Source organism: Mauremys mutica, unplaced genomic scaffold, assembly GCF_020497125.1.
Source record: "Mauremys mutica isolate MM-2020 ecotype Southern unplaced genomic scaffold, ASM2049712v1 Super-Scaffold_100264, whole genome shotgun sequence".
In the NCBI taxonomy this organism is placed as follows: domain Eukaryota; kingdom Metazoa; phylum Chordata; order Testudines; family Geoemydidae; genus Mauremys; species Mauremys mutica.
Genome location: NW_025423297.1, coordinates 396,969 through 413,972, shown reverse-complemented (window position 1 = coordinate 413,972; position 17,004 = coordinate 396,969). Strand labels below are relative to the sequence as shown.

General features: G+C 55.7%; 3 non-coding genes across 3 annotated transcripts; 1 reads left to right on the top strand and 2 right to left on the bottom strand.

Annotated features, from left to right (window-relative positions):
- The first annotated feature begins 6,980 nt into the window (after nucleotides 1–6,980).
- On the top strand, nucleotides 6,981–7,054 carry TRNAI-AAU. The gene has a single exon. It is a non-coding gene; the product is annotated as a tRNA-Ile (tRNA).
- Nucleotides 7,055–13,387: 6,333 nt separating this feature from the next.
- TRNAF-GAA lies at nucleotides 13,388–13,460 on the bottom strand. The gene has a single exon. It is a non-coding gene; the product is annotated as a tRNA-Phe (tRNA).
- Nucleotides 13,461–14,805: 1,345 nt separating this feature from the next.
- TRNAS-UGA lies at nucleotides 14,806–14,887 on the bottom strand. The gene has a single exon. It is a non-coding gene; the product is annotated as a tRNA-Ser (tRNA).
- Nucleotides 14,888–17,004: the final 2,117 nt, after the last annotated feature.

The window sequence follows — 17,004 nt, the reverse complement described above, 5'->3', positions numbered from 1 at the left end:
CTGCCCTGCCTCCAGCCCCTCACCCCCTGCCCTGCCTGCACCAGCCCCTGCCTCCAGCCAGCCCTACACCTCCTGCCCGCAGCCAGCCCATCTCCAGCCAGCCCTGCACCCCCTGCCCGCAGCCAGCCCCTCACCCCCTGCCCTGCCTGCACCACCCCCTGCCTCCAGCCAGCCCCACACCCCCTGCCCACAGCCAGCCCATCTCCAGCCAGCCCTGCACCCCCTGCCCTGCCTGCACCAGCCCCTCACCCCCTGCCCGCACCAGCCCCTGCCTCCAGCCGGCCCCACACCCCTGCCCTGCCTGCACCAGCCCCTGCCTCCAGCCAGCCCCACACCCCCCTGCCCACAGCCAGCCCCTGCTGCACACCCTGCCTGCACCAGCCCTGCACCCTGTCTCCAGCCAACCCCTGTCGTACCCCCTGCGCCCCTGCCTGAAGCCAGCCAGCTCCCCACACCCCCCTGCCCGCACCAGCCCTACACCACCGGCCCTGCACCTCCTGCCCTGCCTGCAGCCAGCCCCACACCTCCTGCCCTGTCTCCAGCCAACCCCTGCTGCACCCTCCTGCCTGAAGCCAGCCAGTCCCGCACACCCCGTCTCCATCCAGCCCCACACCCCCGTCTCCAGCCAGCCCCGCACCCCTTGCTCTGCCTGCAGCCAGACCCTACCTCCAGTCAGCCCCTGCCCTGCCTCCAGCCAGCCCCATGTCCACTGGTGCCTGCAGTTCCCAGGGCAGTAACCCTGCTCACCTGTTTCAATGAGGGGGGCTGGGAGCAGCTGGAACCCACACATGTGCACACCGTAGGGTGACCAGACAGCAAGTGTGAAAAATCGGGATGGGGGTGGGGGTTATTAGGATCCTATATAAGAAAAAGTCCCAAAAATTGGGACTGTCCCTATAAAATCAGGACATCTGGTCACCCTAGTACACCCCCAGGGAGTGGCAGGGACCCACACATGTAAAACGGAATTCATTTCTAGTTCAGGCCCATCTTTTTAAAAAAGAAATTTAGGTAGGGTTAACATACACCCATATTTTCCTGGACATGTCAGGCTTTTTGGTTCTTAAATCACTGTCTGGGAGGAATTTTTAAAATTTAAAAATTTAAAAATTCCTCCTGGGAAAATACGGATGCATGGTAACGCTATTGGTACAAAAAATACATACTGTGGCACATCCCTTAAATCAGAACTTTTTATAGGGAACCGGTTCCTAAGGAATGAAAGTATTTTTTATATATACATATATATATCTATATAAATTCTCATTGGACAGATGGGGAGACACCTGAGGTACAAAGAAGTACAAAGAAGGGAAGTGACCTTCCCAAGGGTCTACACAGCAAGCTGGTGGCAGAGCCAGAAAGAGAAGCCAACAGTCCTGACTCCTGTTCTAATGGACAAAAAAACCCAGAGAAAGGGATAGAGCCCAGGAATCGAGATGGTGGGGAAATTTAATTGAAACCATTTCTGTCAGAAAATCCCCTTCAGACTAAACCAGTTTGTTTCTCGAAATCAAAACAAGTGGGATGAAAGTTCTTTGCACAAATATTTTGTTGCAAAACAAAAGCATCTCCTGTTTGTCAGAGTGTGTTAAATTGTCTCTTCGCACACAAAGAGGAGACACTTAGATCTCAAACATTAGATAAGATGCTTCAGTCTGAGCTAAGTAATTGCTGCTCTTAACAATTTCAAAATAAAAAAATACAAATCAAATAGACTATTTCAGCTATTCTATTATGTCATAATCTGCTCGGAGTAAATGTGATAGGACACCTCATATTACACACTACTCCTAGTGACACTCTCCAATGGATCCCCACCCACCGTGAGGTAGGTAGGAGCGGATCATTATTATCCCTACTTGAAAGAGGAAGAAGCTAAGGCTGAGAAAGGAGAATTGACTTGTCTTAGGTCACACAGCCAGCCAGTGGCAGAGTTGGGAATAGGACCCAAGAGCCCTGATTTTCAAACTAACCATCAGATCTTGAATTTCAGACACTGAATGACCTGAATAAAGTGCTCTCAGATGAGCTCCAGACCAACAACAGTGCACAATAAATATTCAGCAAGTATTTGAGGAGAACTGCAATGTTAGAGAGAATCATGAACTGCTCGGAGACAATTAATGCAGAGGAGCAACAACATTCATCAAACATATGACTGGTTATGACTTATTTCCTTGGGCTTAAAAGAGAACAACAAGGACCTGAGTCTCCTCCCTGTCAATAACCCCCTGCTCAGCCAATCAGGGTAGAGACTGAGGATGGGAGGCTGAGGGTTCTCGCCCAAAGGATGTCCCAGGTCACCGGTGGGGATCACTGCCCGAGCACTATTTCAGCCCCACATTTTTGGGTGGACCTCCCACAGTGGGAGCTGCAGAGCACTCCCCTGAGACACATACGCACACCCCTCCTGGTGTTGGGAGGGGAACAGGAGAAAGGACAAAAGAAGCAAGAGACAAAGAGAAAGGAGGAAGGGATGGATGGAGGAAAAGGTGAAACAAAAAGGACAAACCCTAATGACCCCAGTGATTCTAAGGGACAAAATCCCAGGTGCGCAATAAAATTCTGCCTCCTTAAGCTCATGTTTTCCATGCCTAGATTTCAACGGTCACCAGATGGATCAGACTGAACAGGTTTCAAACCTCGAGGAGGCTCTTACCTTCTAAACAGGGACGGCTGTTTTCTAGTAAATTCAGGAAAAGGGAAGGAGAAAACTCAAAAGAGGTTCCTCCTGGCGCTCACGTACGTGAACCCGAATACTCTCTCAGTCCTCAAAGAGAGACCTGGAGAAGGAGACTTGCTGAAGCAAAGCCACAGGGGTCTCTGAGGTTTCCCTGGCCCCTCACCCCTGTCCTGCCTGCCTGATGTCAGCATCTCTTTGTGAGGTCACCACCTCCCCACCATCTTTGACCAATAGTCTGAGGACCTGCAAAAGGCCTTTGTGATGTCACTGCCACACCCCTCCCTTGCTGTGCTAATGTTCTGCCCCTGCCCAGGCACTTTGGAGGTTTGAGCTACTCCCTGTGGATCACCCCAAGCCGGCTAGACAGGAAAACATCAGACGCTGCTCCCAATGCTACACTCAGTTTTTCAGAAATTAGTCGACTTTATGGCCAGAAAAGACCATTAGAGCATCTAATCTGACCCCCTGCATATCACGGGCCTCCTGTATGACACCAGAGCTACTTTTGGGGCGAACACATTCCAGAAAGGCATCTAGTCTCCTTTAGATGACATCAGGAGATGGTGAATCCACCACTTTCCTTTGTAGCTTGTTCCTGTGGTGAATCATCCTCGCTGTTGAATATTTGTGTCTTAGTTGTAATATGAATTTGTCTCTTTTCACCTTCTAGCCACTGGGTCTTGTTATGCCTTTCTCTCCTTGATTAAAAAGCCCTTTAATACCCAATCTTTTGTCTCCATTAAAGCACTTCAACACTTCAATGAAGTCACCTTTCAATCTTCTTTTGATAAGCTAAAGAGGTTGAGCTCGTTCAATAGCTCACTAGAAGGCATTTTTCTCCAGCCCTCAGAACACTTCGTGGCTCTTTGGTCATCAGACTCCTGAACTGCAGCTGGATGTGGCTCTTGTTCTTCTGCACAACATAGCTCCTGGAGAAGAGGGATCTGCAAATGTACATTCGTATGATACCTTTGTTTAACTGATGAAGACATAAACTAGACACTTAGAGGATTGGAACTGATTTCAGCTGATGGACAGCTTTGCTAGGTTTTTATGCATTTGGACAGCGAAATGTTGAGTGTTTACATTGATATCAAGCACTCCTGTATAGAGGAGCCCCTGAACATAATGGAGATTGGAAATGAAAATGTTTTCCTTTTTTAAAAAAAACACACACACTGAGATCACGTCCTTGGAGGAACGCAAGCCCTCCACAGAAGGACCTGGTCTGTTCCATGATGGCAGCCCAGCCTGGGTGAGTCAAAGTCTCTTTTTATACAGGCACATCCCAGAGATCCTGACTAGGGGGAGAGAGACACCCACCCACCAGAGATCCTTAATGGTCTAGGGTGCACCCACACACCACGGATTCTTATGGGCGGGAGGAATGGAGACAGCCAGACACACTGAGATCACTTCCTCCCAGGAGCCTGGGCCAGACAGGGAGACACAGTCCCCCTTTACAGATCTGCCAGACAACCTGCCTCCCACCCCCTCCACACAATGTTCTTATCTGGAGGTGAAGCCAGGGAAACCACATGGAGGATTCTTATCTGGGGAACTGGGGGGACCCACTTACCACCAGAGATTCTTAAGGGCAGGAGGAACAGGGACTCCCACCTCTGTAGCATGGGGGTGGGTCGCCTGCTGGGATCACCTGGGCATATTTCACCTTGTCAGCTGCCTGCCATTGCCTTGGGGGCCCCTTGTTCGCGAATTCTGTGTTATTCGGGGGTCAGACTAGCTGAGCTAATGGCCCCTTCTGCCCTTAAATGCCATGAAAACATTTCCCTGGTTTCTCCTTGCGCCTGACAGACACCACGGTGAGGGGCCCAAGAGAAGATCCTGGACACAGCGCTCTGGCTCTTACTTTCCTTGGGGACATCAGCGCTTTCCTAGCAAAGCTGCTGCTAAAGCGCTGGATTTGGGGAACGGTTCGGCTCCGATTCAGAGATCTGCCTGCGGGGTGTGAACCTGCCACGAGGAGCGGGAAACGCAACCAGCAACGGGCGGCGTTGGCTGAGCTCCAGGCTGCCCCCGTGTGGCCAAAGCTTAGAACTGAGCAGCGGAGTTTAAAGCTGGCGCTGGGAGGGACCTGAACATGCGGGGCACGAAGGCTCCTGCGTGTAACGCTTTTTGGGTGCGCAGCTGAGCGTAGCTGATAGCCGGAGTTCAGGGCTGCACCCCGGGGTGCTGAGCAGGTGTCTGTGCTCAGGTTGGCCTCGCTATGATGGTTTCTGGGAAGTTTGGGGCCGCCAGTCTCCCTAAAGAGAGAGGAACCAGGCCAGAAAAGGAGACTTTCAAAACTCTGGTACGAATTGCCAGTGGGACTGACCCTGTGAAGAGCCGCTGCAGCCCCGCCAGGGAGAGCCGGTCTCTCTTTGTGCAGCCCCCTCCATTCCTCAGGACGAGGGTTGTGCTCAAAGATCTGTGTCCCATGTTTTTACCTCCGTGTGAAGCGCGCAGAGCAAATAACCCTCAGCGCCTCAGCTCAGTTCCAGGCTCCACTTCCACCTGCTCAGGCAAGATGGTGCAGAGCAGGGCTGGCTTTAGGCCTATTTCACCAATTCCTCCGAATAGGGCCCCGCGCCTAAGAGGGCCCCACGTCCAGTGAGAATCCCTTCCCTGGCTAGAGGCGCGTTTTTAATTTTTACTCACCTGGCGGCGCTCTGGGTCTTCGGCGGCACTTCAGCGGCGGGTCCTTCAGTGCCGCCAAAGACCTGGAGTGAGTGAAGGACCTGCCGCCGAAGACTCGGAGCACCACCCGGTGAGTACAAGCCCCGCACTTCCTAAAGCCGGCCCTGGTGCAGAGGAGCCCCTGGGTGGCTGTGGGCCTGGGGAGGATGGCTTTTGATTTTTCGGCCTGACCGCTACGGGCAGCAAGGCCAAAAGTTAGATGGCCCGCTCTCCTGTCCACCACGCTCATCAGGAGCCCTTAGTCGACAGGCTCAGAGAATGCGGGCAGCGTCCCCCACTACTTCTTGCATGCAAAGCGAGCGCTCTGCCGCTTGAGCTAATTCCCCGCAGCTGGCCTGACTCTCAGGCACCGGGCAAAAAAAGGCAAGGGCACTGTGGCCTTAAGCAGAACACAGCCTGAAATGGGGAGCGCTACCCAGAGCTGGGGAAGGGGGTCCGAGTCCCAGCCACGCTCCTCGGCACAAACACCAACGCTCCCTCCCTGGAGTGTGTCTGGGCTGAGAGTTAGCCCCTGAAACAAGCACCAAACTTCAGAAGACAACGCAGGGATAGATCACTTGACGATTGCCTGCTCTGGCCATTGCCTCTGAAGCGCCTGGCATCGGTTACTGTCAGAAGACGGGATAGTGGCCTAGCTGGACCATCGGTCTCACCCAGGAGGGCCGTTCTTATCTTCACCACTGTCCTCTAACCCAAGCAAAGCCAGGAGCAGGCCCAGCTCAGCAACTCTAGCAGGCTCCCTGGCCCCTGGCCCAGAATACAGCAAAGCGACCCTGCCTCCACCAGGATAGACAGCCACCCACTCCCTCTTCCAGACCAACGCAGCCCTTCCCCGCTTTGGCTGTCTCCAAGCTGTCTGCGTGCTCTGCTCTGCTCCACGGCTGCCATGCTGCCTGAGATCAGGAGGCTGCGAGGTCTCACGGTCTCAGCTGAGCTGGTATCGCGTGCCACCCCGCCCATCTCCTCATTCCCTTCATGGACCCCGGGGATGTGAGTAATTCTGTATTTGAGTGGCTCTCCCTCCCGGCCAATGAGCTTGGCGTAGACTAGCAGGGAGGGAGGAGGAAAGGGATTGTGCTCCAGTGAGAGCTCAGAAAGAAAGGTGCAGGTCCCCCACTAGAGCCCAGCCCAGCAGAGCAAAGCAGAGCAGAGCAGGCTAGAGAATGTGTGTATGGGTCTGACTGCTTCTCCCATGCTCTTCCATTTGAGCTAACTTCCCCCAGCTGTCTCCAGCCTCCCAGTCAGCGCAAGGGGGAGAAGGGCCGGGGAGGAAGAGCTTTGTGCTCCGCAAGGGCTGGCTTTCTGGGAGGCCAAGCGGGGAGAGGGATGGAGGCCACGGGAGGAGCTGAGCCGGCTGACTGTCCATGGCTTCTAAAAGAAGGGCAAGAGAAGGTCTGCGGCTGCCTTGCCGCTGGAGAATGCGGGCATTGATCCCGCTACCTCTCACATGCGAAGCGAGCGCTCTACCACTTGAGCTAATTCCCCTACCTTGACAGATGGTGTCTTGATCCATCCATTCGATAACGGAGGCCACATCGTTCCCCGCGCCAGCCAGTGACTCCTTCCAAAAGGGTCAGGCAAGGGAGAGCTTCCCGTAGGCCGGCTAGCTCAGTTGGTTAGAGCATGGTGCTAATAACGCCAAGGTCATGGGTTCAAGCCCCATGCTGGCCACTGCGGGAGGGAGAGGGTGACTTCTGCTCTTTTGGCTGACTGCTAGGGGTGGCAGAGGCCAAAACCAGGTGGGCCGGGAGCGGGCAAGAGCCCTGCTGGGCGCTGGGCAGGACGAGGCTCCGGACACCTCCTTGGTCTCCCCTCCCTGGGCTCCTCGCTCCACCTGTTGCCTGAAAGGAACTTGGGCCCGGGAGGAGACGGGTGAGCCCGGCTGGCTGCCTTCCAGGCTCATAGGAGGCCAGGCTTGAGCTGCCCGCCCGCGAAGCCAAAATCGCAGGCCTGCCGGCTTCCCCGACATTGTCCACAGAGGGTTGACCTGATGGCCCGAATTCTTGCCGGCCGACAGCTCCACCCAAATGGACCCGACGCCGGATCACGCTCCCCAGCCCAAGCCACAGAGGAAGGCTTAATCCTCGGCACCCAAACCTAGGGGAGAGGCTTCACACTCCGCCGGCGCAGGGTGACCTTTGGGACTTCCCTGGACACCATCCTCCCACCACCCACAGCCAGACCCCCCAAGCCCACCCCTCCGACAGGAAGGAGCAGGAGGACCACTCCGCCCAGGGGCACCACCACTCGAAGTCAGCTTCACTTGCTTTCTCTTCTACCCCTTTCCTCCCAAGTTATGCGCGCCTCACGGGAGCCGGCCCTGGGAAGACGCAGGCACCGCACTCTGACTGGCGCAAGCCAAACGCCCACACCGAGAGTTTAGCACGGGCTCTTGGGGCACTGGAGGAACCCCATGCAGACGCACTGACGGAGCTAAACTTTACGGCCAAGGGCCCTACCTGTGCAGAAAGCCAACTTGCTTGTGAAAAAGACTCCTCTTTCGGCTCCCCTTCCAAACTTCCAAATGCCTCCCAATGGGAAAACACAGACACTGAAACACCCAAACGGGCCTAACGCTGGGGCCAGGCGAAAAAGAAAAGCAAAGAAAAGATTTCTAAATGGCCACCCTGCCAGAGTCGTACAGCTCCGCAAGTGAAACCCATGGGAGGGACATTACACAGAAAAGGGGAATGGAAAGCTGCCCAAATTGAGATGCTGTGGAAAGCTACAGCCCCATCGCTACTCCTACTCTGCACACTTCTTGCAACAGCTGATGAACGGCCAGGTGCTTTTCGCATCCAAGCCCACACCAGGGGAAGACCTTGAGAAGTTTCCCGTGGCTTGCCTGGTTCAGCTGGTCAGAGTGCGGCACTCGTGGAGGCCAGGGGCATCAACTTATATGGGCTCCTGGGGCTAAAGCCCCAGGAATATTCACAGTCAGGGGCTCTGCTCCACCAATATTTGGAGCTAGGTTTCTCCCCTGCTTGGAGCGCCCCCCCCGCCCCCGCCTCTCATCCCCCCCACCCCCGCCGCCGCCAGGGCTCGAGCTTCCCCCCCGCTCCCCGCCCTGGAGCTTCCCTGCCTGAACGTAAAGAGCGCGCAGCGCGCGTCTCTCTCCCTTGCTGCTGCTGCTGCTGCCGCCTAAGGGCTACAGCATAACAGCAGTGCAAGCTGCTGGTGCTGTAGCACCTCAGGAGGGGAGGTGGCCGTGCCGTGCCTGGCAGCCCTCCCCTCCCCTGCCCCTACCTGGAGGAGACGCGAAGGGACTTCTGGCTAGGAGACGGACATTACTCACCTTAGCAGCTGCTGGGGCTTCCGTATTTGACCCTATGATTCCCCCCCCCAGCCCCAGCCCCCGCCCCCACTCCTGCCCAATGCTGGGGAAGGGGGGGCAGCCCCACCCCCTCCCACCATCCCCCAGGGAAGCTGTGGTGAGGGGCAGCAGGCTGCAGCAGGGGTCAGGGAGGCAGGAAGCCATATGTGAAGGCAGTGCCCCTCCCACCACCAGGGAAGATGGGGGAGGGGGTTCATAGGCCTACCTGAGCAGCTGGGGCTTGGGTGTATTTTGTGCCAACTTGCCCTCCCTGTTCCCCCCCCAGCCACCACCCTGCAGCCCCCCCACTCCTGCCCCACGCTGGGGACGGGAAAGCCTCATCCCCTACCCCCAGTGAGGCACAGCAGGCTGCACAGGGGAGGCAGGAAGCCACATGTGAAGGCAATGCCCCCTCCCCCAGCACCCACCAACCCACCCGCCACAGGAGGGATGGGAGATGGAGGCTTCCTAGACCTGAGCAGCTGGGGCTTGGGTGAATTTTATGACACCCTGCTCCCCCCCCCGCCATAGCCACCACTCTGCCTACCCCACTTCTGCCCCATGCTGGGCAAGGGGCAGCCCCATCACCCATCCACAGTGAAGTTATGGTGAGGGGCAGCAACACGGAAGGCCACCTGTGATGGCAACCCCCCCCCCGTACTCATCATAGGGGAGGGGAGTGAGCTTTCTGGACCTGAGAGGGGCCCTAGGAGCATGTGCAGTGACTGTGGTGCAGAGTGAGTGTGCTGTGGGGGGCTGAGGGGGAGAGGAGGGGTCCCTCCCCTGGAGCTTGCTGCTGCCAGTGGTGGTGATGGGGAGTCCTCTCTGGCCCTAGCCCTGGGGCAGCCTGTCTGCACCCCAAGTTCCTCATCCTCAGCCCTGCCCCACCCCAAAGCCTGCACCCCCAACACCGAGCACGCTCCTGCACTGTGAACCCCTCCTCCCCAGCCCCACCCCAGAACCCTCACCTGAGGGGAAAAATGTGCAACTTAAATTTGGTGGTCAGTTTGGAGTATCATTGTATTTAGCACAATATTTGATTATTTTACACCCTTCAAAGTATGTAACCGGTCGTATGCAGGTGTTACAAACTGGGAATGTGCTTAATGTTTTCTCTGAATACTGTCTGTATGCCTCAGTTTCCCCAATGCATTTCTCAAGGCTCTAGATGGTGGGATAAGGGGGTGTGATTGTTGTAGAGCCCGAGAGGGACAGTGTGATGCCGTCTGCACAGAGAATGGCCAACGCCCTGTCTCCAGGCAACAGATGGCCTGGGCCCTCCCCTGCAAAGGTGCCAGCTGAAGGTGTTGGTGCGCTCCCTCCAGCTCTGACGGTGCCCCTCACTCCCGACCCGCAGCCCCTGCCATTCCAGTCCTGACCTCCAGACTCACAGCTCTGCTGGTGCCCCTCACTCCTGACCTGCAGCCCCTGCTATCCCAGTCCTGACCTCCAGACTCACAGTTCTGCTGGTGCCCCTCAATCCCAACCCGCAGCCCCCTGCGCTCCCTCCAGCTCTGACGGTGCCCCTCACTCCCGACCCGCAGCCCCCTGCGCTCCCTCCAGCTCTGATGGTGCCCCTCACTCCCGACCCCCAGCCCCTGCCATCCCAGTCCTGACCTCCAGACTCACAGCTCTGCTGGTGCCCCTCACTCCCGACCCGCAGCCCCTGCTATCCTATTCCTGACCTCCTGTGACGTTATGAGTATAATATAATATTTCATTGAAAGGTGACAGGGCCAGAAAGAGTTAATTAACTCACCTCACCCACTGACCTGACCCATGGGTGAACCTTAAGGACTGGTTAGGAAGATCTGTAAATGAATAGAGCTTTGAAATGCAAGTCTGCATTATTAGAGGTAGAAGGGGAGATGTTTGCTCAGGGCTTGTGATGTCAGCAAACAAGTCTTGTCTATTGCTGTAGTTTTAATTCAAAGATCCAAAAAGGAATATTAATATTTATGATCATACTTGAGTGAAATAGTATTATTGTCTCTGTGTCTCTTTGAAGGTTGTGCTAACCTGGATCTGAACTGTTTAATGGGTAAATTACCCTGTGCTATTTGCCAGTATGTTTGGGAGAAGGAGTTAAGCCTATTGTTTTCTCAGGCTGAAAGGCTGCTGGAAATATATAAGAACCTGGGACATGATCCTGCTTCATCTCAGATCTGCTTTGGGATTTAAGAGGGGGAAACCTTAAGCCATAAGGATTGAGATCCTGAGTCACTGACTGGAGTCACCCTGAATATGGACATTGGACTATCACCTCTGGACTATTTCTAAAAGGACTTTTGGCAACTACAAGCTCATCTCTGCTATGCATCTGAACCTCAAGAATTGAATTCAAGTCTGTCTGTATATTGATCTTTTAACCAACACTCTCGCTCTCTCTTTTCTTTTTTAATAAATTTTAGCTTAGTTACTAAGAATTGGCTGTAGCGTGTATTTTGGGTAAGATCTAAGTTATAATTGAACCTGGGTGTGTGGCTGATCCTTTGGGATTGGAAGAACCTTTTCTTTTATATAATGAGATCAGATTTTCAGGAATCTTCATCATATCTGACATGTGTGTCTGGACAGAGGCCTGAGGCTGGGCACTTTAAGGAAACTGCGTGGTTTGGACTTCTGAGTAACCAGTGAGGTGCTACAGAAGCTGTTTTGTGCTGGTTGGTAAATCTAAGTTTTAGAATAACCACCAGCGTTTGGGGTGTGTCTGCCCCGTTTTGTTTGAAGTTCACCCTGATTGAGTGACCTCAGCTGGCTCCCACAGGCAGCACCGTCACACTGCTCCTTTCTAGTCACACTTTCTACACATCCAACATTAGTATATAATGTTATACAGATCTATCCCAACACCTGCCGGAGGTCCTCTGGTAACGCGGATTCGGCAGCATGCCTGCGGGAGGTCTGCCGATCCTGTGCCTTCGGCGTAACCACCACCGAATTGCCGCTGAAGCCACAGGACTGTCGGAGCTCCCACAGGCATGCCACCTAATCCGCATTACCAGGGGACCTCCTGCAGGCAGCCTGACTGCCACCCTCACAGCGATCGGCAGGCCGCCCTCTGCAGCTTGCTGCGCTGGTGCCTGGAGCCGCCCCTGTCCCTGACCCAGGGCAGAGGATATTGAAGCTGAACAGCCAGAGCTTGCAAGATAAATGGGGCAGGGGGGCGAGGCCTGGCGGTGTTGGCAGAACAGGAAAGCATCAGAGGGTTCTATGGCAACCAGGGGGATTGGTGGGAGTCGGTGTGGGAGGAGTTGGTGGCTTTGTTCTGGTGGCCAGGGTAACACCACAACATTAAAGACACCCACTGAAGGCCACCCACAGACTAGCATGACTGGCTCCCCTGCCTGGATGGTCTTGTGGAAATCCCACAGGCAATGCTGCAGGACTTGGAACCACTGGTTTCTTTAATGTTGTGGTGTTTGCCCGACTGCCGGAACAAAGCCACCAACTCCTCCCTGACTGACTCCCACCAATCCCCTTGGTTGCCATTGAACCCTCTGATGCTGTCCCGTTCTGCCAACACCGCCAGGCCTCGCTGTCCTGCCCCTTTATCTTGCAAGCTCTGGATGTTCAGCTTCCAATATCCTCTGCCATAGGTCAGGAAATTGCCCACATTGAGCACACGGTGAGAGCTGTGTGATCCGAACAGTCCTTTGGCACCACCCTGCACTGGGCTGTCGACGTGCTCTCCTTCACGGAAATCCGGTCAATGCGACTCCTGGCCTGTCCCCGCAGAAAGGTGTATCCCCTCTGCGGCTGGTGTGAGCTCAGATCAGAGGAATAGGAGGCTACCGCCTGCCCTCCACTGGTTCCACTGTGGAGAAACACGTCCTCTAAGCCAACCTTGCTACAGACCTGCACCAGGTAGTGCTCACCATAAAAGAGTTTCCTCTGACAGTCAGGAAAACAGGACCAGCAGTCCTCAGGCCGGCTGCACCAATTGAAATCCCCCCCGACACCAAAAACAGTGCGGTCCAGAGGAAGGGAGCCAGTTCCTTCGTAGAACTTTCCTTTTACACCTTAACTGGGGACCATACACAATAATATAGCCGTAACCAGTGCCATGGAGCACAAAGCCCACCAGTAATGCTCTCCCTGGTCAGAGCTCCAGCCCCTTCTGTACTCGCACCATGAATGTGAAGAGCAAGACTCCAACCCCATCATTCTTCACTGGCCTGGAGGACCAGAGAGATGGGCCCTTCCACCAATCACCCTCTGCCCATCAAGCTACCCTAGAGTTGTTAATGTGCATTTCCTCAACACCCACCATGTCCAAGTCCAGCTGCTCCAAGGCAATGAACACCTAGCATCTCCTCCTGGGCCCCCAAATCCCTGCCACCTTCCCATTTTCACAGATGCCCCTTCCAGGGCACTGCCCTCACTCAGCTGCACAGAGGAGTTTTCATCCCCTATTCCTGCCTGTCACTGCCCAGCACCCCTATCTGGCACCATTCCTGAGGCCACCCTGCCTCACTCTGTTCCTGCCACATTGGGTCCACCAATAACTCACATAGGAGAGACAGCTCCCATCCTTCATTGTTAAGGGTCAGGCCAGCCAACTAGGGGCAGAAGCCCACAGTTTTTTTTTTCCTATTGCAGAGCCCAAGCTCAGGGACTCACCTTGGGTGCAGGCACAGCTGTGCTCCCAGAAAATAAGCCACCCCTGTACAAAGAGGGATAAAAGGGCCTGCCAAAGCCTGGGATTGAACCAGGGACCTTTAGATCTTCAGTTTAACGCTCACCCAACTGAGCTACTTTGGCAGCAGCATTGTAGTATTTTGGCCTGTTGCTCCTCTGCCTGGGATGTTTTTGCAGCAGTTGCACACAAAAAGGACATCATTGTGAGCGGCCCATGAAGACAAGGCTGCCTGCCTTGCTCAGCTTGACTTGCTGCCTCGCCCCGTTCCTGCCTGAGTTCCCGGATTGACCTGGTGGTGGAAGGGGACTGGGGGCCAGTGGCGCGGGGAGGAAGTTGAGCTGGACCCTGAGCAAGACTAGACCCTTGCAGTGAGAGTCTGGCCACCACTTGCCGCCCCACCCTGTTGTCCTGGCTTCCCCCACTGGGCGTCATTTCGGGAGGCAGCAGCACTTGATGCACTTCCTGTGGGGAAATGGCTCCTTGGCGTCCAGCTGCTAGAGTGAGAGCCAGGAGAGAGCAGTGTCTGGCTCACCGTGGGGGAGAGAAGAGACCTGGTGACTGCGGATCTCCCTCAGCCTCCCCCACAACGCTGGTCAGTTGTATTGTCACTGTGATAGTCGGTGCTTCCCTTCAGGGCTGGCCCTAGAGGGGTCTGGGGTCCGGGACAAATCCCCCCTTTCCTCCCCAGGCCCTGCCCCCACTCCCCCCCTTCCCCCAAGCCCTCACCCCTGTCCCATCTCTTCCCAGCTTGCACCTTCCTGCCCCATTCCTCTCCTTCTCCCACCTCTTTTTGTCCCTGCTCCTCCCCCTCCCCCACCAGGGGCGGCTCTAGGAATTTGGCCGCCCCAAGCAGAGCGGCACACCGCAGGGGGCGCGCTGCCAGTCGCCGGTCCCACAGCTCCGGTGGACCTCCCGCAGGCATGACTGCGGAAGGTCCACCGGAGCCGCCTGCCGCCCTCCCGGCAAAATGCCACCCCAAGCGAGCGCTTGGCGCCCTGGGGTCTGGAGCCGGCCCTGCTCCCTGCCCAGCGCCTCCTGCATCCCACTGAACAGCTGATCACTGGCAGGTGGAAGTCACTGAAGGGGAAGAGGAGGAGCTTGTCAGCAAGGCCTGTAGTGGGGGGGGAGGGAGCTGGCTGCCAGTGGGTGCTGAGCACCTATTTTTTCCTCTGTTGGTTCTGCAGCCCCGTAGCTCCCATGGAGTCTCTGACTCGGCTCCTTTCACACTCTAGAGAGAGGAGCAGAACCAGGGCTATGGCTGATCTATGGGGCACTAGGTGAGTGGCAGAGGCTTCAGGTGCTGAGAGTTTGCCTGACCCCTCAGGGACACAATGTGAGGGGGTGTCCCAGGGATCTCTATGAAAGGAGCAGAACAGGATTTACTTGGGGTGGGGAGAGAATTGAGAGTGTCTCAGGGGGTTGTACAGAGGTATTGCCCGGGTGAGAGACTGGCTAAAACACAGGCCTCGCTGTGAGCAGGATTCAAACCTGTGCAGGGGAACCCTATTGGATTTCAACTCCAACACCTTAGCCACTCGGCCATCACAGCTGTGAGTACAAAATTGCCCCAATGCCAGAGAAACTGGTAAAGAATCACAATGTCCAGGCGTGAAGTTTTCTGAACCACAGAATTCCCACCGCAAACCTGGCTCCCGAAGCACAGGGGGGCTTGGGGGTTTGTTCTCTTTGCTTAGCCATGTGCAGTCGCACAGAGAGCGCGTTTAAAAGTCTCCCCTCCCACAGAGCAGGAACGGGGAAATGATTCTCAACTGGAAGCTTGATATGAATGAGGATGTCTGGGCCACAGGGCCAGGGACTGGCCTTTGCTAGAGAAACCAGTGACACACGGAGCCAGGCTAAGGAAAATGTTTCCTGGAGTCAGTAACTGGACGAGCAGCAGTATTGTGCAGAGAAATGTCTCACAAGAGGAGTCAGCGCATTGGTAGTTCGGTGGCAGAAGTCACAGCTACAGCGGGGGAGGTCTAGCTTTGGTTTCTGGCCAACAGAGGGATGAGATTTATTGTCTCCAAATTTCAGTAGAAAAATTCAGACCCAAACTGGGTGTGGTGGGGGTTTCTCTGGTTTGTTTGTTTTTCTCATTTGAAATGTCCTTGATCATTTTTCTGGAAAAACTATTTGGACAAGGCCAGGGAAGAGTTAGAACAATTATAAATCTCCATGGGAGTGAGGGGGTCTCACAGCACCAGGGGAGGGGTGGAGATTTTCATGGAGGGGAGTTGAGGAGATAAATGAGAGGCTTTTGCTCCAGCAGAGGGAGCGGCTTGGCAGGTTCATTTTTACCAAGTGAAACCCCCCCCCAAACACACACACGTTGCTCCCCTGCTGCTGCTACCCCCAGATCAAACCCCACTGTCACCCCCAGCATGTGACCTACAGCTTCCTGCTGACAAAGCCCTTATCTATCAGAGACAAAATCCCCTCGTCTGCCCCTTCTCCCAGCCGAGCCCTCCCCCCACAGAGCCCAGGACAACCCCGACCTAGCCATGCCGGGGGGTCGGGCTTAATCCTCAAGGCCGAGCGCAAAACCTTCAGCCGGGCACGTTTCGCTCCCTTCCCACCTTGGCCCAAGCGGCAAGGGAGAAACGGACGAGACACGCCGGCTGGAAGACGCCTCCCTCCCACTTCTCTGTAGCCTGCTGTGACGTTATGAATATGAACTGGGACCGTAGAGATCATTGTTGCCACCACTGTTATCTATGTGCAGCAAATACTGTGCAAAGGTTGGCGTGTGAGGTGTCTAGGACAAGGTTATGATTGGCAGGTGATAATGGCGCTGGCTGGATGTGGGCACCATTTCTGTATTTGAAGTTATGAATATGGGCTCTGTACTTGTATCTCAAATGTATTTGATTCCAAGTAGCCTCAGTGTCGTCAGCCCCCAACTCCTCCAGGAGTCCATAGCAAAGAGACCCCCCATCACTGTCCTGGACTCCCTGGGAGGTGCCTCCCACTCCCCGCCCAATGGAGCACCAAGGATTAAAGTGGCAGCATCTAGTGTCAGTGGGGTTCAGTGGCTCAGGCCAGACCCCTGAGCTGGGGACCTGCCCCCATAGCACTGCTCAAGGGCCTGGGCCTGGGGTGTTCACAGCCCCCTGCTCACCCCTCCCTGAGCCCAGCCTGGCTCCTCACCTGGAACAAAGCAGAAGCGTCCGTCGGCCTCACTGCTGTCTGAGTCCCAGGTGCTGCTGCTGTCCCATGGGGAACGGGCCGAGCTGCTGGGGCTGGGAGAGGATCCTCCACCTCCTGCCCTGGGAAGGCTGGAAGGTCCCCACTGACCGGGCAGGGCGATGCCTCCTGCTGGAAATCAGGGCTGGGTTCCTGGGGCCGCTGCTGCCCACACAACAAGCCCCGGAGCCACCCTGCCCGGTTCTGCTCCTGGGCTGGGTCCTGCCTGCCCAGCCGCATCCCGGCCCAGCTCCATTTTGGCCTGGCCGGTGCCTCTCCCACCTCGGCGCCTGCGCCAGGAGCAGGTTTCCTCTTCCAGAAGGCTGGGCACTTCCACCTCCTGGCCCGGCCGGGAGCTCCTTCCCCGCCAGTGGGGACGGAGGGGCCGCTCCGCTCCTGGGGAAGATGGCAGCTGCTCCCCTCAGGCTCTGGGGCCACCTTCAGAGCCTTCTTCCTGAACATCCTCAGGAGCCCGGCCAT